The 15,031-nt window shown below is 31.1% G+C and overlaps 1 pseudogene; it reads right to left on the bottom strand.

The window, feature by feature from the left end:
* Nucleotides 1-6,267: 6,267 nt before the first annotated feature.
* Nucleotides 6,268-13,618, bottom strand: LOC131844051 (solute carrier family 35 member C2-like; annotated as a pseudogene).
* Between the last annotated feature and the right edge of the window lie 1,413 nt (nucleotides 13,619-15,031).

Genomic DNA, 15,031 nt, shown 5'->3' with positions numbered 1-15,031 from the left:
TTTGTTACTCATATATTGGTAGATATGTTATAGGGTATCCGGTAAACAGTATCAAATCCACCTCCGCCTATCATAAAATTAAAAAATAAAACAATTTTCTTTAAAATAGAAATTTACAATCGCATGTAATGCGATTGTAAATTTCTATTTTAGTCTAGTTATGTGAATAAACACTTTTTGTCCAACATAGAAATAGTAAAATACCTCATGGTATTGAAATTGTACTACATGACATATTACTACGCCGACTAGACCATTCAAAATAAATGACAACATTTATGTTTAATTAACACATTGACGGACAGTAGGACCAAGTAAGTTCAAAAATAAACAATATAAGTTTTTGTGATTTTTAGAATATTAGAAGTATAGTTTTACTTTTTCTGCCTAAATAAACTTAGTTTGGACACAATACAAGAGAAAAACAATGGCACTACTCCCTTCGCAACCACGTGCGTACTGAAGCTGCAAGTCGTGTAACAGGTAGAAAACAAAACTCAGCTTAAAAAAAAATTCCAAAACATGACACTAGGCTTCTATTTGTGCCGGTATATGCACATTTGTATCACTATAGTCCAAAAGCGACCATTTTGTTTTAGACGGCTATTGCCGTCATGCCACATAGTGAACTTCGGTTGGACGGCTATTAGATGCAAGTGTCCGTCAACGTGTTCAAAACTTTTAAAATACCAAATATTCACTGCAAACAGGGTTGCCACACATAAGTAAGTAAACGAAACATGTCTATTTCATTTCAGAATTAGGATACAAAAAATAAAACGTACTCATATGACGCGATTTTGTCCGTCTATCAGTCACGGTGCTATACAAATATATACTAATTAAATTTAAAATATTTTTGGGTTACCTTGTCACATTGAAGAGAGGTTAAAAGAAATATTTTTACTCTCTTTATATACTCTTTTTAAGTAGGATATACAATATTTTAGAACATGTTTACTAGTCCCAATAATATGAATCAGATTCATTTAGCATTCCAAAACCATTTTTCATTTACATGTACGTAGTGACTAATGATGATCGTATATTATTATGGAAACGATTATTTTAAAACAATAATATATTACATACGTTTATGTGCTACACTATCATTGAAATTAGGATTGTCCTATCAGAATGGAGACGGGTTGCCACTCAGGTTGTACGTATAATGCTAAATAATGATTTAGTGCCAAAATCTTAACATATTAGGACAATCTTACCCACTAGGTTTTTGCCGATACAAATATTTAAAGATTATGTATAATCACAGACCACGCCCTAATGATATCACATCAGATAATGTCTAGCACCAGTCCTCTTTTTATAAAAGCCTTTTTTGTCAATACAAGTAATTAATTGAGTAATATAATTTTGGAGGAGATAAAAAAATGCTGGTGAGATGCGACCCCTCGTTCATGAGGCGAAATGTTAATTAGTTTTTTAAAAAAAATTGATGCAGTAGACCCTAAGTCTATTATTGCCAAATTCATATTTTAATAATAACGATAATCTAAGACAATCCACAGAACGCCATCTAGTGCCAAGCTAAGCTAAGCTTGCGCGCGCGCGCGCGCGCGCGCGCGCGCGCGCGCGCGCGCGCGAAGGGTTAAATCTGATATTCCTAAAATACATCTAACCGTCTGAGATAATCACGATATCAACAATTCCCTTTTTTTTATTTACATATCTGATGTAGACTAAATCATTTTTGATAACAAATTATATTATTCTTTTAAAAGTAATGAAAATGAAATAAACATTTATAATTGATTTTTTTTTCTTATAATTAATAAATAAATTGTAATTTATATGCAATAAGATAAAGTTCCGTAGTAAGTAACACTAATGCACAAATAAATTGAGCCACTAATTCTGTTCTAATTGTAAGATTAAACATTGCTTATTCTGAAATATGCCTTTTAAAAAGATTCGTTTTACTATGTTCCTTGAAATAACGTTAATAATTTTAATGCACTTGTCTAAGACAGAAACTAATAAGAATAAACGAGTGAGATCACTTATTGTTGTCTGTCCATGACAAATACATACTTAGATATAATAGGCTGCTACCAAATTATTAGGATTTCATACTACACACCATAGTATTAGTTATATAATGGGGACAAAGGAATTATTAGTATTAGGAAATAGCAGTAATAGCTACTAAGTGAAATCGCGGGTACTTCTGGAAACCATCATGGTTAATTCCTGATGAATTTGTCACCAGGGATTAACTGACTAGTTTTCATATAACACTCTACACTTGTGCCTCGCCATAGTGTATCGATAGCGCAGGCAGATGCACTATTTTATCCACACAAAAATCCATACTATCCATTACAAAAAAAAAGAATATGATGAGTTGCTAGCAAAAATATAACAGAAAAACATATTTTATTGTTCTAAATTTAAATTAATACATAAGACATATTTGCATAGCAGAAAGGATATTTTGTATGCAATTAGTGACAATTAGGTATATGATATTCCATCATTATCGTAAATATATCGAATACTCTAGAAGCAATTGCAGATAATTTGGTAACACCTAAATATTATTAGACATAGTTTACATATTGTGTGCACTAAAGTTACGTAATTTAATAGACGATAAATAAAATGGAATATATTGTTTACATTAAATTAATATAGTTAACTCGATTTATATGTATTGTATAACATCTATATGTAGTACAATATATATCTATAATAACAATAAATTACAACAAAAATGTGTAAAATACAGTTAGTTGATGTATTTTACACGACTTTTTTACAGTTCGTAGCTTAATACATGAAGTAATTGAACGAACAAAGTTTTGTATAAAAATACAGCATCCATAAGGCTATATATGTAAAGTAATAGATGTATATTGACTTGACATTTTTACACAACTTAGAAACAATAAATATCCGATTTTACTTGGAATGGGAAATTAAAAATTAATTTATAATTGGACCATAATGAAGCAAGGTTATGTTTAATTAATAAATTATAATCCCGAAGAACAGTCGGTTTTTGTATAGTCACAAACATTCTGGGATCTAACAATGGATAAATTAATAAACAACAATTATAAAATTTTAGAATGAGAATCATTCTTAAAAGGAATGTTTCAAATAAAAGGATAATCGAATATTGTATGACGACCACAGGCATAAATTCAATAGTTATCTGAGTCCCAAACTAGGCAAAAGTGTACATATAGACAAAATCCAGGCAACGAACGGACATGAATACAAATGTTTATACCACACAAGAATAGAACCTGGGACCATCACGAAGTGATTAGTTTCTATATGATTTCTGTCATTGAGGTAGTACATAATTATGCTTGTGGTCGTATACATGACGAAGACCGAATTTAATAAGGAAGTAATTAATTCATAATAATAAAAATTATAATCACATGGAATGTGGAACAAATGAATTTACAATTGGATTCATTATATAGGTTTATTACATTTATACATTAAAAGCCTTCTTTGTCGAACACCATAATTTCAAAATAGCACTTATGATATAAAAAGCGCATAAAATCCTCCAATCATGTGTTTGTTATTTTTTTTTTTTTGTTACACGAAAAGCACTCTTACGAACTTTATAAAATACTTACTTATATCAAATGCAAAAATATATTATTAATATGCTCACTTTATAAATGCTTATCAAATATAATTTTCTGCATTAATCGTTACACTAGATACAATTTGTTTGTTTTTCATATTTCGATTTGCTACTGGAGGTATATTGTTCACTTTTACATACTACATATTAGTATCGAGATGTTTATGAATTACTACTTTATAAATTTGGCAAAATTGGTACAATGTATGAGACGCGTATCTGTGTACAATCATAGCGACAAAGTTTGTATGGTGGTCTGTCTTCATTGTTTTTTTTATTAAAACTGCATAACAAATTACGTTTTAAATTATATTTTCATTAACGTATCTATATATTGAAAATAACTGAGATAAAGGTAAATCCACCCCATTACATACACATACACCGATGTAACACCATGGAATAAAATACGTCACCCAAGTGCTATTTTCGCATTAATTTTCATATAAACATTATTCAAGTTTCAAGTAATATATTCTTAAATAATAATTCATGTAGTAAAAGGGAAAAACAAACGAATAACACACGTGAGGTATAACTCCCCGTAATCATATATAATTTAATACCATATTATTAGCTAACAATATGACATTAAAATATACATAATATCTGAGCACATAGATATAGGCCACACCTACAGAACAGAATTTACGGTTTGGTTATTAAGTTACCGTTAGCTCGTGACCACGGCTAGTGCAACCTAGTCGAAACATCGATAGAGGTAAATACCTTTATTTGCCTTAAATTAATAATCTAATCTATATATATAAATAAAGAATATTAAACATGAAAGTTTAAAATAATCTAGAATTTACAGTTCTCTATGAATAAGATAAAAATGGGTACCCTGTACCTTTAATATCATATGATTGATAGAATTATGCAATATGGCACCATTACTTCTAAATTCCATTCTTAACGATTTGTTCACAAAATTAATAAACTGCTTATAACCACACAGTTTACAAATTATTATATATTCATTAGCGAACTTCATCAGCTAGGATTGTACACAGAGCTACGTGCGCTACGGAAGCCACTATACAGAATTACGCTATTTACAGTTTAGGTGGATCTTTAAAAACACTTCTTTGCTAAAACACTATTATAAAATAATATTTAAGGTTTAGAGATAAGTATAAAAAATCTATAATAAAGAAACATGCTCTATCTTAACTTACTCGTAAAAACATAATATATTATCAATAATATATCATATTAATAATAATAAATTATATATTATAAATATAATATTAAATATATTCTTTGCAAGTATGAGCAGAAAAATTTTGATTTAATTTGAGAGTTCCTTTATTATCATTCTTATACTTATCTCTAAATCTTAACTTTATTTATTTACAACAAAATTTTTGATACATAAATAGCCAATAAGCCTGTAATTCTTGGTGTTTATTTACTATTGTACTATTAAAGGCATTGTTGTAAAACTATGAAAGTATATAAATACTATATGTAACAAGCATTATTTCACATATACTTAGGGTTATGTATGTTACTATATAGTATATTTTTAGGTATAAAATATATCTCTTAAAATATTATCAAATCATGTATTTCTTTATAACTTTTATATACATATTCATAATAATTAATAAAAAAATAACATCAATTTATCTGTCATAACAACGTCAGTATTCAGTGTATTAACACTGTTTTTAGGTAAATATATAATGGCAGAACCACATATTTCCTTTAGATTATAAATAATGTACATATTTCATATCTAAGATGGATTATTTAGAAAACGACAACCAACTTCAGCTATTATCCCAACATTTCTGTACTTCCGCAGTGACAAAGTTACTATATAGTCCACTGTCTGTTGTATTACATATTGTGATTAGAAAATCCAAAATACGAAACGTGATTTAAAAAGGCCCAAAATGAAGAGTGAAGGATCATTACTAGACCTTTGAGCCGCGACAATTTTCGTCAATTATTCAATCCCGGTCGAAAACTTCAAAGATGGTTAAGATAGTTGTGTTATAAAGTCCACTGATAGTCAGTTCTCAGTTTTGAGAGTGAATTGAGATTTATCCTCAATATGTTTTTAACTATGATTTGAGAGCAATTCGGAACGGGAGGAAATTACTGATTTTTTTACATGTTTTTGCAAGAGCGGTTCTCCTCAACCTATCCTCGGAATTTTTAGCAGTTGACGTTCATCTTAACCATCTTAGAAGTTTTTGGCGATGGGGAAATTGGTCATCTCAACCTATTGCTGGCTCACAGGCCATACATACACACATCCATTTTGACGTAGTATTTCTATTAATTCTAAATTATCGCTTATATAAATGAATCTCCATTTCTTTTGGTCACGCCACAATGCTTAACCGATTTGTTGGTTAATACTCAGTTACGTCACGAACACAAAAAAAGTCTGTCTACAGATACTGAATCTATGAAATATAAATTAAAAACATTTATAAGACTAGATATATCAAACAAAACAGCCATATCTAGTACGGTCTTCTCGTACATCTGTATAAATAAATTACAATAGTACACTTACGAGGCATTTTAAAAATAACACTCGAAAAATTAAGAAAAAGTACGTAAGAAATTAGACAATTTTAAATAACTCGAAGATGATATCAACTTCGCGTGTCTGACAATTGGCAAATTCACGAACGAATTCACGATTTGTCTGGAATTACCAGCAAAAAAGTATATTGTCACCACGGAATAAATGTGTTGCAAGCCTTACATTGGAAAAATAAACAAACACATTACTAGTAGAACTGTAAATTTGATATTACATCCTACCTTCCATCCCGTCGCTGCAAGATCTCGTGGAGTATCGTGTTTGAATCAACATCGCTGTCATCGCTCGCCGCCGACTTCTTCTCCAACAGAGGCTCATGGTGTTCTTCTCCGTTCTTGGATCCCCCTGGTCCGGTTGATCTTTTCGAAGTCCTCCGAGTCTACAACATGACCTGAGCACTGCCTTTATAGACAGCACTTTGTGCACTATGTGACTGATGATGCCAAGAAGACATAACACCAGGCCGACCACGTTGATTAGACTCAGCTGGTCGCCGCTCACCTTCACCGCCAGGACTAGGATGCACATTTCCTGGAAATTTTATATTAAAAAATAAGTTTTAAACTAACTTTTACACTTATCAATCATATGACGATAGCCTCACGAGATTATTCTAGTTTACTCCGAATGTCTTATTACGGAGCAAACCTATAGCTTTAAATAACAAACAAGTTACTATTCAAAACATGTCGCAACAAACATCATCTATTAATTTTCTATTAAATTCTGAGTTATTCAGAATAACAATAGGTGCATAGATTAATAATGTTAAGGGCATATGTATGGGAAGCTACAATCTATGCGAACAGTATAAAACAGGATTATGTCATTTCTAAAGTTTGCGTGCACAAACACTAAGACGAACAGACAAAATTTAACATTTTAATATTTTTGTTGCTCAGTACACAATCATATACAGATCTTAATTTCATAAACAGTTTTTTTGTTTGTGATTGTATAAGCTTGGGAACCGAACCAGGCACGAGGCGGTATCTCAGTAGACCAGTACTCACCCCTCGGTTGTGCGGTTCTACATAGGATTACACAATAAGGTCCCCAAGTGATACAGTATGTAAGGAGAGTAAAGGGCGAGAGCTATGTACATACATGCCTTTATCTAAATCACGTACATGCCTCGTTTACGATTTTATTATAAAAATGATTATCAATTCTGTTTTACATACCTTAAATATACCAGCAATAGATAACGTAAGACTAGATGTATATGTAACAACGAGGAACTCGCTTATTTCCATGGCAAAGGCTATGGTAGCACCTACGGAGACTTTAAGGATGGTGGGAACCAACTCCTTGCCGGATTGCTTCTGGAGTTCATAAAAGCAGTCCAACCCTGAAATGTCATAGAAAACAATCAACACTACTATTCAACCATGAAGAATAAACTTCCATTTTATATTTATGTATGTACGATACGGGCTAATAGCCCAGCTAATTCTAGATTGATTGGTACTTCTAAGGTTGCAAGTATTCGGAGGCTTCAATAACTGTTTGCAGTCAGATAACACGTATTCTTGTTTGCCATCATCTTGTATACATATACAACATTACAATGGAAAATAAATAATCTTTAACTAAATAACTTATTTTCAGTACTATGAGTTTCATACAGGTGCACAATTTGAATGCAGTTGCATAAGTTCCTCATATGTATGTACTATATTGTAGTAATGTTCGCCTTTTATATATTACATTTGGGAATCAAATAATTATAAATAAGATTCGCTAATAATCTTGTATTGCTCTTATGAAACAAATGTAGGATTTTACAGAATTACAATACTTTGAATTAAAGTCTTAAATATTGCAAAATCATAAAAATATATGAACATAAACAGGAGTAAAGTAACGATGTAAATTAGTTTTAGGTTTGTTAGATAATATACAACTAGTTGATCAGCGAATCTTCGTCTGTATCACACGTACTTGATATTTATCATTATATTTCATCCAATTACATAATAACTTTACAAATTATAGCCTATGTGTATGTGTAGGTAAAAATTTCAAAGAAATTCGTTCCGTAGTTTAGAGAAGAGTAACAAACATACAACCATATTCACAAACTTTCGCATTTTTAATATTAGTAAGATAGTTAGATCAGTAGGTTACCTTCAAATATAATCAAAAAAGGCAGCAGCGATATAAACATCCATGGTTGGACGTGGAACACCATGTCGACTGGGTTATGGAGGCCCAACTTCGACTTTTGCATTAGGAGTTGGGCAAAGGTCCACCGGAGTCCGGCAGCGAAGGACGCCAGCAACAGGAAATTGAAGCCAGCTAGGTTGAAGTGGGTTGCCTTGTAAGTGAACATGACCAGGCCGGCGGCGATCATGAACACTATGCCCACCAGTGACCAAGACTGGAAACAGTTTTGTTGCTTTTAAATACTAATAAAAACTTTTTTTATATTTTTGAAGCGATTACGCGAACAAAAGTTAGAATCTGGACTGATTGGGTCCCCGTACTATGTTGAATTCTTCTTAACCTTTCTCCCCATTATAATTGACGTTTCGACAAGTACTTTGTGTAGCTACTTGATGATAGGTGAAGTAAACAAATATACATGTGACTTATATCTTGCTGCATTCCTTTTTATCATTTTTTAGAAATAATAAAATCCAGCAAAGTTAATTAATGATACACTATAACAGAGTAGTACTTATAAAAATATGCACGTGTACCTCTGACTAGACCATAAGACCTACCAGAGATTGTCAGTGATAGAACTTATTACTTCCAAACAGCTACGTTTGCATACGCAGCTACAGCTGCGTTTAGGTTTGAAGGAGAAATTGCGGTAATATACATAAAGAAATTAGAATAAATTGATCATTTATTACAATGAACAATGTTGCTTGTATTCAAATCAATCAAATCCAAAAAACAATTTTTATGTCGATCTATTACCGACGCTTATGATATGTCAAATGTACTATCAGTTGGGAGTTCTTCCGAGCTGAGAAGAACTGAAAAGAAACTCAGCTTCTACTCTTTTCAAATGAACTTGTACATGTTTATCAAATTACTATGAAAACAATATCATTTCGAAACAGGTCATGGCTAGAAGTCCGTCATACGGTACTAAAACTAGAAATGCCACGAATAGAAGACAGTATTTTCCCCGAAATAGTCTTTGTAAATGTCACCTGCGGTGGCTGAAATAGGTGAGGTTAAGGTTAGTCTAGCCTATTTCAGCTTCCAATCAGTTTGCTTTATAAGCTGTATTCGACTGTATATTTCACGATAAAGCAGTAAATTACTGAATAAGAAACTTAAAACCTTAGTCCACGGGAATGGTAATGGCATTAGTAGTAGTATCACATGATACCGTGATGTCCATAGTGCTTAAAAAAATTAATATAGAATATTCGGCTTCGGTGAGGTATTTGTTTAATGAGCAAGTATGCCGTATCACAATAAGCATTATTTGTTGTGTTAGTAATAATGTATAAAAATAATAGACTCGTGAGAAGCACAACGACCAGAGTTTCTTACGCATTGTATATCTGCTTTTATTCTTAAACAAAGCGTTTCAACGCTGAAGCCATTTGTTTTCTCACAAACATGTAATAATGTCAGAAAGACCTATAAACTATTGCAAAAATATGGCATATTTCGTATTCGCCATTCGACGAATCAGTACCTACGCAGGATTCAGGCGTATACAGAATATTAAAAAAGTAGCCGAATAGCCCAAATATTCCTAGTATCTCTAATGTATACTCATATTAAGAGTCCTAGCATAAATTATGTACAATAATAATTTGCAATACATAATTAATGCATTCATTATTAAAATTTCAGTAGGTAATTTTATACAACGCCAACCTTGACAGTTTGTCAGTTCGATTTGTATAACAGAAAATGTAGACGATATTTCAATACTAATTAATATTCATAAAGCAGTATTTAGTTGTTATGGCTACAGAATATAGTCGTTTTATAGTCTACGTTAACGATGTAACAAATGTCTTACAAATACCAACTTCTAGCTGCACAAATAAATAAAACTTAACTGTTTATAATTTCAAATAAACAACTATAAGGTACTTACATAAAAAAAATTGTCAATCCGTTTGTTTATTCTTGTTAACTTTAAAACGGTTGCACTGATTTTGACGGGACAGTGATAATGTTATAAGGAGTAACTTAGGCTACGTTTAATTCAGAAATATTATTTATTAACTATTATTAAAAATTTAACGCTTTTGTTTATGGAATTTTACGAGGTATGTTATGAAAATTATATAAATTCCACGCGGACTAAGCCGCAGTATCAGCTAGTACAGATAAAAAACATGATCCTTTTGGAGCGTCACATTGGTCTGATTTCTGAGGAAGGTTTAAGTGTATAATTTATTACGATGTGTAAATTGAAATAACTGTTCGAAGCAGGAACGATTCACTAGTAACGAAATGTGAATATTTGTTCAGATGTTTGTCTATTGTGTGCTTATCTTATTTTTTAATGGAGTAATCGCCTATAATCATAATAATTATTATTATTACTTGTTGAGACTGGTTCATTAATATAACTAAAAAAAAATCTACGCTAATTTAATTAGTAGTTAGTAATACCTATTCGAATGTTACTCTAAAAATAATAATTAAAATCCTTGTACAACGTATCGTGTAACAAGCACGCAAAACAAACAAAAGTACTTACAAGCCAGACACAAAGGTAGTCATGGTAATAACAAGTGGGCGGACTATCGACCCCGTCTGAAGGGGGAATTACGCGTGGGGAGTCCTTAGTGATGAAATCTAACCACTGCAAATTGTACGTTATTTTATGGTAATAAGAATATATTTAAAAATATGTACAGAGATTTTTAAATCAATTTCAAACTTAAAAGATTTATTACATACGTACCTTACAAAACTAAAAACACATATAGTATAGAAAGAAAGAAATAATCTTTATTCAAATAAACTCAGTACAAAGCACATTTGGATAGTCATATTTTTGATTCTACCACTCATTGGAACGCAGATTTATCACAAGAAGAATGAGCAAGAAACTTGTGTATTGCTTTTTAGAATAGATATTTTTTATATAAATAATTACACAATAACAAGTATGAGGCATGCGATAATGAACATAGAAACCGCTACGCACTCATTCTTAGTGCGATTAGATAATATTGTCAGTACTATGTATTTTAAGTTTTTCTACAAAAACATATTATCATTAACGAACTCTTCAATTTTTTAACATGCTTTTTTACAAAGGAAGTATTTTATACGACATTTCAATCTTTTTCAGGCAGATTTAGAACAGACTTAGGTAGCTTGTTGTAAAACCTTACGGAATTACCATACAATGAATTACTAACTTCAGTTAAACGACATTTAGGTAAAATCAGTTTGTTATTGTTACGTAAACTTTTATTAGTGTAATCACTAACTCTTTTGAAATTAAACATTATTATTAGCATATTAGTTGATATGTATAACAACTCGTTTTTAGTACGATGATATTAACTTGTATTAAACAAATGTTTTCTTATAAGGACATGACTTTACCCGTTGTCCCCGTTGATGACAAATGAGAACAAGCTAAAATTATGGCTCGACGAACAAAATGTTATTGTTCTCGATAATAAACAATTTTCTATAAATATTTATTTAATGACACAATAGATATTTATAAAATAATATGTAAGGATAAAGTGTAAGTCGAATAACTAGCAAGGGTTTTTAAACCGTTTCATGAAACTGTTTAATAAAATTTGTTCGTATAGGATTTTAAATTATTCATCAACAGCTGTCCTATTTAGCAATAAGAAAGAGTTTTCCTTTAATGTGTATAAATTTTTCGTTTCCCAATCGAGATAAAGGGGGAAGCAATGTTTTCTACATTGTAAGTCAAAACGCATGATATGAATAACAATAAGCAATAGTTTCGAAATATATATATATATATAATTAAAATTAACGTTTTGTATCACACAAAAGAGGTTTATTTGTGTTTTACACAACTGAAAACTTCTTTCTTTATTCTGTAGTGGTTTATTTATTGTAATCACACAATTAGCCTATTTTTATTTGTTGACCTTCTTTTATTAATTGTAATTTCTTGCAAGTAATATATAAATATTTTAATAACCAATAATATCCCTTATCGATATAATTTTCTCTAACAACGTTGTATTCAAAAAATACCTCACGATTCAATTGTTATCTTTGCATAAAAGATCAGACTCAAGGTTGGAAAACAAGATTGTCGCAATTACTGAATATAATGTGGAATATATTTTGCGATATTTATAAAATAAACTAGCGAGCCAACGTGCCCGAGCGAAGGCGGGTGAATAGCACGGATGGACATGTATTGTATATGTACACCTTCTTATTGAATCAATCTATCTATTAAAATAACCTCTGTCCGTTGCCTAGTTTTAAAGATTTAAAGCATACAATACATATAGGGACGGACAGAGAGCGACAGCGACTTTGTCTTATACTATATAATGATTATCAAGTTTATTTATATAAGAATGTTAAACAAAAAAATAATAGCTTATTTATTTATAGATCTATATACTAAAGGTCTGACAGGCCTCGAGAAATTTTGTCTAAGTTTCTGAAAATTTTATGTACATTCACAAATTACAGGCTAACTCTCCGATTGAAAACTATGATAACCACCTCTCTTTTAACCGAAGACAAATGTACTGTGACGACTCTATATAATAAAGTTAGTTCATCACAACGGTGAGGGTTTACGATGTCACTAATAGTCTACGTTTTTTTTTATTAAAAGATCAACCAATTGCGCGCCATTCTTAAACCAAGGTTACTCATTATTAGAATTGTAACCTTCTGCTCAATGCATTTCCTCAGTATATAACATTTTTTACTACTTTACGCTTCACGGTTTCGAAGAAAATTACTTAATAAATTATTTACACGAACATCGAATATTAATGTATAAAAGAAAAAATAATGTTGGCCATGTTTTCTATGACCAGCACTGTTTCGAAATGTGCTAATCGAACAACGTTTGACTCTTATTAAAAATGTGTGGTTATTGTAATGTTCTAATATATTATATATTAAATTAAATTAGGTATATACTAAATACATAATGGCAACAAAAAGCAGCATAAATACCTTCTTTTCCTAATCCTAGAAGTATCGCAAATCCCAATATAAAGATTATGGTAGTGGATTTAGCCACGTATAGCGTTTAAAATAGTGACAAGCCTGAGTGCCCAGTTGGAGAAGCTGGATACCTACCACATGAGGCCTGTGGTGCCACTGATCGAAGGCAGGTGAGGAACGGCAGTACCAGCTGCGGAGTTCCGGCGATGATACGTAGCACCAGTCGTAACCAGCACGGAGAGTATCCATTTAACCACCAGGTGGTACATTACCACAGTTAGTGGATAAGTGAATTTGAAATTGTTTTATGATTTTAATACCACATCAAGTCTAAACATATTTTCTAATACTGTAATGGTGGCAAAAATTCTTACAACGAATCTGATAGTAAATGGTTACCATAACTTATGGACGCCTGAAACACGATTTTTTATTAAGTCCACATACACTTATTTTAAGTTAAATTTACCGTCGTACACAGTTCGGAATTTATATTGCATAGTATATTACATTTGTCAATAGCAAGCTACCTAATCAGCAATGGTAACTCGTACAGACCAGTCCTCAAAGCCCATACGGATGAGCCAGACATCATTGTACTCAATCATATTACCGGCCCCACCTGGTCCTTGGGTTCATTGTGTTGAATATTAACATACTAGTATTTGGGGCTATACAAAGCATAATAATGTGTAAATATAAATACTTCATATAATTATAACTGAGTTGTTAAAGGGCTCTGATTATACAAAATATAATCCTTTCACCTCGACTAAGTACTGTATACTAAAATAAGGAAGAACATTTCAGATGTTGAGTTTTGTGTTAAATAGTTGCAGTGGTTAGGAGATATCCAGTATGATTTATCAAAAATTCGCCAATTCGAATTGACTGAGCCTGACTGATTTTTTGTTCATCCTATCATTATCCCTTGGTGGCGTGCCAGCACGAGCACAGCACCTTTAGGACAAACAGGTGCACATTATATTATAACCTATTAAAAAAATAGGCGCTTAGGAATCGAAGGTGAAAAAATACACACTCACGGATTTTTTACTATATCAGTGTAGATATGATGTGTAGATGCTTGTATTAATGATTATTAACAAGTTTTATTTACATTTGTACATCGGAATAAAAATAAAGACATGGTACAAAACGATGTGCCTAAAAAATATTATTAATGGAATAATAATGTCATTTTAATATCTATAGCCTCCTTACTACTTTGCACTAATTGGGTCATCAATGTTAATATAATATAAATCTATATACTGGTTTATTATATATATAAAAACAACCTACATATCTGAGAATATAAAGGACTAAAATGTCCTACATAAATAAATTACTTTTAATTTAATTTCTATTAACCCTAAGTTAAGGACTTATACAGGTACTAGGTGAAGGTATGCATTGCCCAGAGTTATTTATTCATTTATAAAAATATAGAATTCAAGATTGTATGTCATTTATATATCTTTTATTTAAATTAAAAAATTTCCATTTATCCCAATATCATAAGGAAAGTTAAACTTAAAATTTAAATTAATTATGTTCGATTTTTGTACAGTGGAAGACCACTAATAGATTAATTATTTAATTTGAATAATAAAATTATCCTTCAGTATGTGTATAGTAAAGTGAACATAGTGCTACCACTAATATTGATAATGTGTACGTATTATACATTCTGTCAT

The sequence above is a fragment of the Achroia grisella genome, unplaced genomic scaffold (assembly GCF_030625045.1).
Source record: "Achroia grisella isolate CSIRO2021 unplaced genomic scaffold, CSIRO_AGI_Agris_v1 utg37344, whole genome shotgun sequence".
Taxonomy (NCBI): Eukaryota; Metazoa; Arthropoda; class Insecta; order Lepidoptera; family Pyralidae; genus Achroia; species Achroia grisella.
The sequence above is the reverse complement of the archived record's forward strand: the minus strand, read 5'-3'. Positions and strand labels throughout refer to the sequence as shown.